At 38.8% G+C, this 8,498-nt stretch overlaps 1 pseudogene; it reads right to left on the reverse strand.

Annotated features, from left to right (window-relative positions):
- Nucleotides 1-6,532: 6,532 nt before the first annotated feature.
- Nucleotides 6,533-8,231, reverse strand: LOC102860735 (annotated as a pseudogene).
- Nucleotides 8,232-8,498: the final 267 nt, after the last annotated feature.

Raw genomic sequence — 8,498 nt, forward strand, 5'->3', positions numbered from 1 at the left:
AAGGGAAAAAAAATGATGTGAGCAGCCACCTAAGGTACAACTATTGTGTTTCCTTTCTGAACAGAACAAAAAAAGAGGAAATAAAACAAAGATTTACTGAAACAATTAGTCCAAAGGAGTAAATGATCATGTGAACGTCAACTCTCTCAAACCTAAGAACCAAAAGAACTAGATAATGCCTGTCTACCACAGCTAACCACTATAAAAGGAATCATAGTAGAAGCTCTTAGATAAAGTGGGGGTAAATGTGGAATAAAAAGAAAAGATTTAAAAAAGATCAGGTTTATTAATTTGATGGAGAATTGTGGAAGCCTTGAGACTATCACACTTAGTCACCTTTTAAATCTGGGGAAAACTCTCCTACATTTTTCAACTTTCAGTCAAACAAAAGAAAGTCCTAATGACTGTACAAACAACAGATTGAAACCTTGCCCTATCCTTACAATCTCTGCCACGTTCAAATCTGTTGTTTGTCACAGTGTAAATTCATTTCATTGAGGGTTTTCCTTTTTTTCTACCTGAGTCTCTACTTTTTCCAAGCATGTCTTTCCCAAAGGACTGGTGCCTCAAAGAAGGCATTTATGGCAGATAATAATACCAAAAAAGGGACACACTCCTTATAATAACCAACTATAGAGGGTCAAGCAGCATACAGCCAAAGATAAAGAGCTGAAGGCAAGGATAGGATAGAAAGAGTGACGGAAATCAGAACTACAGAGAGGAAGTGGGATAGATGTGATTTATATTGTTGTGTTATAATTTTATAAAATAAAATGTGTATAAATGATTGGTGAAACACCAATATATTTTGTAAACTTTCACTCAAATCTTGCTTTTAAAAAATCACTTTGTGAAAGAAAAAAAAATCACTTTGTGGATAGCATATAGTACCAGAAGATGAGCTCCTTAGGTAGTTGGTTGTTGTTATGTTCCATAAGTCAGAACCTCCAACATGTTTTCAGGGGCTGTAAATTTCATGGGAGAAGATCTTCCTCCAGAGAAGCAGCTGGTGGATTTAGACTGCCTACTTTTGGGTTGGCATTGCAACTCCTTACCCACTAGGCCACCAGAGCTCCCAAAATATGACTAGGAGAGAGCTATCTCCTCGAAGTAGTCTGCCTTAATTTCATGGATGGAGTAAAACTCTCTAGACTTTCTTTTGCTTATGTGGCATGATGGGAAATGAGAAGTCTGCTTTTCTTTCTCCCTCCAAGCTGCTGGTGATTTTAAACTGCCAGAGGTGCATGGCATTTGGGTTAGCAGCATAGCTTCCTATGGCCATCAAAGTTCCATAAATAAAGCTTGTTGTTGATAGATACTGTGGAGTTGGAACCGATTCATACCTGACCCTCCAGTGAGTTATCAGAGGCACTAAATTGCATGGTGGGAGACTGCTCATCTTTCCACTACTGAGCAGTTAGAGAATTAGAACCATGTATGTTTAAATTGACAGCACAAATACCACTAAGCCACCAGAGAATTTAATTGGATCCCAAATTCTACCCACTTTTAGCTTTTTGTGATGAATTAGCATCAGTACATCCTTTTCAGCTGTATAAAACCTAAGTGTGTGAGGAGTTGGTGAGAAATGTATGAGCTAAGAAGATAATTTTAGTACTTTTTGAATGATTCAAACTTTCATATTTGATGCTTACTGGCTTCAACAAATGACTTTATTTTTTTTAATTTAATTTTACTTTTATTGTGATGTGACTGAAGTTTACAAGTAGTATTAATTATTCATACACACTTTGTTCTATAACATTAATTTCACTTAATAATATAATTAATTTAACCCTAGTAGTCGAATAGGTAAGGAATTCTGCCGCCATTCCCAAGACACACGGTTCAAATCCACCAGCTGCTTCATGAGGAAAACCTCTTTTGTGATTCATAGCCTCTGAAAACCTAGTGGAGGGTCAGCTGTTCCAACGTGATGGCAATGAGGTGTTTTGGGTATTTTTTAAAGAATTAATTATAATATCTCATCATTTCACTATCGTATATTGCCTTTCCCTTCATTTATCTTAATAAATGTCTGTTATTGTTTGGTGCCATCAAGCCAGTTCCCATTCATAGCAACCCTATGAACAATAGATACCTTACCCTTTCCCATACCGTGCTCACAATCTCTGTTGTGCTTAAGTCCACTGTTGCAGTCACAATGTTAACTCACTTCTTTGGGATATTCTTTGCCTCTGAATTTTTGCCTTTTCAAACAGAATGTTCTTTCCCAGGAACTGGCCCCTCTGACAATATGCCCAAGTTATGTGGGTTTAAGCTTCATCATCTGTGCCTCTAAGGAGTACTCTAGTTGCACTACGTTCAGGACAGATTTATTTGCTCTTTTGGCACTCCATGGAATATTCAGTACTCTTCCACAGCACAATCCAAAGACATCAGTTCTTAAGTATTTTTTATCCATTGTCCAGCTTTCACAAGCATATAAAGCAACTGAAATAATACAGCTTGAATCTGGCACACCTTAATCTTTAAGCTGACATCTCTGTTCTTTAGCACATTATAGAGGTTTTTGACAACAGAGGTCCTTGACAGCAAATCTGTGTCTTTTGATTTCTTTTATGTTGTTTCCAATATGTGATCTTTCTATATATTTATTTTTTTTAAAAAGTGATTTTAATGAAAGATTACAGAAAGGTTGGGTTTTTATTTATTCATTGGTGCATTTTTTTTTCTCCTTCCCATTCCCTTTCCTCTCCTCCAGGCCACTTTGTAATGCACCTCTTGTTCCAGATTGTTAATTGTCATATATATATTTGAGAAAGTACCAGACTGCCTTCTACAGCAATTGTACCATTTTACATTTCTTCCAGCAGTGAATGAAAGTTCCAGTCTATCAATCCACAACCTCACCAGTATTTGTTGTTTGTTGCACTTTTGAACTTTGCTGTTTCTGCTCGGGTGAAATGATATCTCATTGTTGTTTTGATTTGCATTTCTCTAATAACTAGAGATTTTTTTTTCTCCAAGAATGTACAAATGTCTTTTTTTTAAATTAAAAAAACACAAAATAAATTGTCTGTAGGCATGGACAATGACAGCAGTAAACCTCATTACATAGTGTCAACTAAAACCTCTAACTGATGGTTATAGTGATTTTCTTAAACATCAGCCAGCCTTTTCTCCAGTCATTTCCTTCAACTAACTTCTCTGAAGTTATTGAAGAGCAATATCTTGCACTTCCTGTCACAGTTAATTAGTAAGTGGTAGCATGATATGATCAGAATCAGAGAAATCCTGATTGCTTGAGACTTAGGACATCACATTAGGGGCTGGTCAATGGGAGACGGGTGTTGAATGTTGTAAGCAAAAGTAGGAAGGGTTGGTGGTGGAGTAGGGAAAGGGTGGATTTTTTAAAAAAACAAGAACAACAAAACCCCCAAACCCCAAACCAACTAAACATGTAGTCGGGTGGGCAGCAACATTGAATATTGGTCTTTCTAACTGGTAAATGTCTTTCATCTACTCTTTTCTGTAGAATGCTTGTCTGTCAGATACTATTACATATATTTAAAAGTTGAGACAGACTAGGAAGAAGGATGGGCCATCCACTTCTGAAATTACAGGCCTTCGAAAACCCTATGTACAATAGAGCACACTTAGACTATCATTTGGACTAACAGACATGGCAATTGAAACTGAGATCTTAGAAATGGAAACACAGAGAAAGAGGAACAGCTGTAAGGAGACACTAGTGATTGGAACGTGGAATATGAGAAGCATGAATGTAGGAAAATTGGACATTGTTAAGAAAGAAATGGAACGCATAAATATTGACATACTAGGTATTGGCAAAAGGAGATGGCTTGATATGGGACATTTTGAATCAGATGATTATATTATTTACTATGCTGCAGATGAAAAGGTGGGGAAAAATGGGGTTGGTTTCATAATTAAAAAAATAATTTCTAGATCCATCCTGAAATACAATGTGGTGAGTGACAGGATAATATCCATATGCATACAAGGAAGTCCAGTTAATTCAAATATATGCGCCAACAACTAGAGCCAAAGAAGAGGAAATAGAAGATTTTTACCAACTTTTGCAGTCAGAAATTGATCAAACATGCAATCAAGATGCATTAATAATAATGGGGGACTGGAATGCAAAAGTTGGGACCAGGGAAGAAGGATCAGTAGCTGGAAAACATGGGCTCAGAGGGAAAAATGAGGCTGGAGATAGAATGATAGAGTTCTGCACATTCAATGATTTATTCATTGCAAATACCTTTTATAAGAAACATAAACGCAGGCTATACACATAGATTTCACCTCATGGTATGCATAGGAATAAAATAGATTACATTTGTGGAAAGATTCGCTGGAGAAGCTCAATATCAGCAGTGAAAACCAGGCCGGGTGCTGATTGTGGGACAGACCATACTCATATGCAAATTCAAGCTGAAATTGAGGAAAATTAAGTCAAGTCCACGGGAACCAAGATTTGGCCTTATGTCTCTCTCACTCTAATTTCAAAACCATCTCAGGAACAGGTTTGAGGCCTTGAGTACCAATGAGCATAGACCAAATGAGCTCTGGGAGGATATCAAGAAAATTGTCCATGAAGAATGCAAAAGATCATTACAAAGGCTGAAAAAGAAGAAAAGACCAAGATGGATGTCAGATGAGACTCTGAATATTACATTAGAATGCCAAGAAGCCAAAGCTAAAGGAAGAAACCAAGAAATCAAAGAGCTGAAAAATTTCAAAAGACAGTTCACTATGACAAAGCAAGATACTATAATGAAATGTGCAGAGAGCTGGAGTCAGAAAATCAGAAGGGCCAAACTCGCTCAGCATTTCTTAAGCTGAAGGAGTTGAAAAACAAATACAAGGCATGGGTGGCAATACTTAAAGAAACTTTGGGTAGAGTGTTAAATGATCCAGGAAGTATCAAGAGAAGATGGAAGGAGTACACAGAGTCACTGTATCAGAAGGAATTGGCTGACACATAAGAATGTCATGAAATAACATATGAGCAAGAGCCTATGGTGATGAAGGAGGAAGTTCAAATTGCTCTGAAGGAATTGGCAAAAAAACAAAGCTCCAGGAGGTGACAGCATACCAATTGATTTATATCAACAAACAGACATTGCCTTGGATGTGCTCACTAAGTTGTGCCAGGAAATCTGGAGGACAGCCAGCTGGCCAACTGACTGGAAGAGATCGATATTTGTTCCCATTCCAAAGAAAGGTGACCCAAAAGAGTGTGGAAGTTATTGAACAATATCATTGATATCACATGCAAGCAAGATTCTGCTGAAAATTATCCAAAAACGCTTGGAACAATATGTCAACAGAGAACTGCCAGATGTGCAGGCTGGATTTAGAAGAGGTCGTGGTACTAGGGATATTATAGCTAATGTAAGATGGATCTTGGCAGAAAGCAGAGGATACCAGAAGAATGTCTATCTATTTGTGCTTCATTGACTATGCCAAGGCTTTTGACTCTGTGGATCACAACAAGCTATGGCTGACTCTGAGTAGAATAGGAATCCCAGATCATTTGATCGTGCTAATGCGAAACCTATCCTTGGACCAAGAGGCAGTCGTCAGAACAGAGTAGGGAGACACTGGATGGTTCAAAATCAAGAAAGGGGTCCGTCAGGGATGTATTTTGTCTCCATCCCTTTTCAATCTGTATGCAGAACAGATCATCCGAGATGCTGGGCTGTACGAGGAGGAATGTGGCATCAGGATTGGTGGAAGAATCATCAACAACCTGCATTATGCAGATGACACAACTCTGCTTGCTGAAACTGAGGAGGACCTGAAGCGCTTCCTGCAGAAGGTCAAGGACTGCAGTCTTCAATATGGATTGAAGCTCAATATCAAGAAAACAAAGATTCTCACCACTGGGCCAATTGGCAGCATCAGTATGGATGGTGAAGAGATTGAGATAGTTAACAGTTTTAGTTGACTTGGCTCCACAATCAACATTCTTGGTAACAGCAGTCAGGAAATCAGAAGACGAATTGCATTGGGAAATTCAGCTGTGAGGGACTTCTCAAGAATACTGAAGTGCAACGACGTCAGGCTGGAGACTAAGGTGCGCCTGATCCAGGCTATAGTCTTTGTAATTACGTGCTATGCATTGGACAGTTGGACAGTTAATAGGCATGATAGAAAGAGAATTGATGCCTTTGAGTTGTGGTGCTGGATAAAAGTGTTGAATATACCATGGACTGCTAGGAGAACAAACAGGTTTGTCCTGGAGAGGGTGAAGCCAGAACGTTCCCTAGAGTCAAGGATTCTGAAACTTTGTCTGGCATACTTTGGGCATGTTGCAAAGAGGGACTGGTCCTTGGAGAGGGACATCATGTTTGGGTGAGTGGAAGACCCTCAATGAGATGGATCTATTCTGTGAGTGGAGTGGTGGGAATGAATGTGTTTGAGACAGCGAGGCTGGCGCAGGATAGAACGGCTTTTAGGGCTCTTGTACATAGGGTCGCTATGAGTCGCAAATGACTCTATGGCACATAAGAACAACAACAAAGCACTGTTCTCGGAATCAAAACATGCTTCCTTCCATACTACCACCCATTCCATTCATGCCAGGGTCTTTCTCTTCTTTAGGAATTTCTGTGAATATAACTTCTGCTGTGGTTAATGGAGAGGCAACAACAGCAGCACCCCACAAAGCAGTTCTTACCACCTTAGTTGGAGCAATGATTCCTTTTCTCTACCATATTCACAAAACCTTGAATCATAGCGTCAACCAATTTCTGAGCAACTCTGCAAAATTTCTCAATTATCAAGGATCCTTCAACACCTGCATTCTTAGCAATGGTCACTGCAGGGATTTTGCATGTTCTTTTAATAGTTCAATACCATTTTTAAAAAATCATTAACTGGAGTGAGTGATTCCAAAGCTGGAATGCACCAAAGCAGAGCACAACCTCCTCTAAGAACAATGCCTTCTTCAACAGCAGCTTGTGTTGCATTAAGAACATCTGTAACGCTGTTTTTCTTTTCATTTATTTCCACATCACTTGTCCCACCAACTTTCAGCATTGCTACTCCATTTGAAAGTTTTGCCAGATGTTCTTTCAGTTTTTCCTTTTCATATTTACTAGTTGTAATGTCTAACTGCTCAATGATTTCTTGAAATACGTTTTTCTTTTTGAGCCTTGCCACCTTTGCCTTTCAAGAGCACAGCATCATCTTTTGCCACAATGACCTCTCTAACTTTTCCTAAGTCATGAGGCTGAACACCTTCAAGATTAAGGGTCAATCCCTCTTCTCCAAACACTGCTCCACCAGTAGCAATTGCCATGTCTTTAAGCTAGTTCTTTCTACTGTCACCAAAACCTGGAGCTTTGACTGCTACAACCTGAAGCCCAACTTTTAGCCTATTTAATTTAAGAGTACTTAGAGTTTCTCCATCAACATCTTCGGTAATTATGACCGAAGGCTTATGTTGAGCATTGGCAATTTCAAGAGCAGATACAATGGACTAGAAATTTTCTTTTCACTCAAAACTTATGCATCCTGGAATTCACATTTTTTACCTTTTGATGTATTAATAAAATATGGGGAAATAATAGCCCTGGTCAAACATCATGCTTTCAATAATGTCCAATAAATCATTCAGTGTTTTTCCATCCTTTACTGTGTGATGACACTCTCTCTCTCCCAATTTTTTTCATTGCATCTGAAATGATGGTGCCAACTTCTTTATCTCCATTTGCAGAAATTGTGGCAACTTGAGCAATTTCTTCAGGCGTTATCAGAGCTTTAGATTGTTTCTTAAGCTCAGGAATTACAGCATCAACAGCCAAAATCACACGTCTCCTGATTTCCACTGGTTTAGTACCTTAGCTAATCTTCTCAAAGCCTTATTTGACAATAGTGTGTGCTAATACAGTATCTGTGGTAGTACTATCTCCAGCCTATTCATTTGTGTTACTGGCAACATCCTGAACAAGTTTGGCCCCAATATTTTTTTGTATTTTTAATTCAAGTCAATTGACTTTGCAACAGTTACACCATCCTTTGAGACTTTGGGATTTCCTCTACTCTGTTTAATAATGATTATTCTTCCCTTTGGCCTCATAGTAATAGCTACAGCATCAGCCAATGCTGTAAGGTTTATACCTTGAAGCATTAAGGCTTGAGCATCTGCACCAAATTTGATCCTGAGTTAGGTGTGGAGCCAGTGTCCTAGACACTGGTCTCATCTGCCAAAGGATGGCTGGTAATTGGAGCATCTCTGCAGGGCGGCCAGCAAGCAGGAGGCCATCAGGGAGGAGTGAGGGACAGAGTGCAAGATGCACACTGCAATAGCTAGGGATTTTGAACATTTCTTCATGTGTTTATTTGCCATCTGAAGTTCTTCTTTGTTCACGTGTCTATTCATATCATGTGCCCATTTTGCGTTTGTGTTCTCTACCTATTCTATTCTCTACCTATTCTCTACCTATTGTGTTCTCTATTGTTGAAGTGCTAGAGTAATGATATAAATTTTAGATGAATCC

Source organism: Elephantulus edwardii, unplaced genomic scaffold, assembly GCF_000299155.1.
Source record: "Elephantulus edwardii isolate Elephantulus edwardi_28Jun2011 unplaced genomic scaffold, EleEdw1.0 scaffold00239, whole genome shotgun sequence".
NCBI lineage: Eukaryota > Metazoa > Chordata > Mammalia > Macroscelidea > Macroscelididae > Elephantulus > Elephantulus edwardii.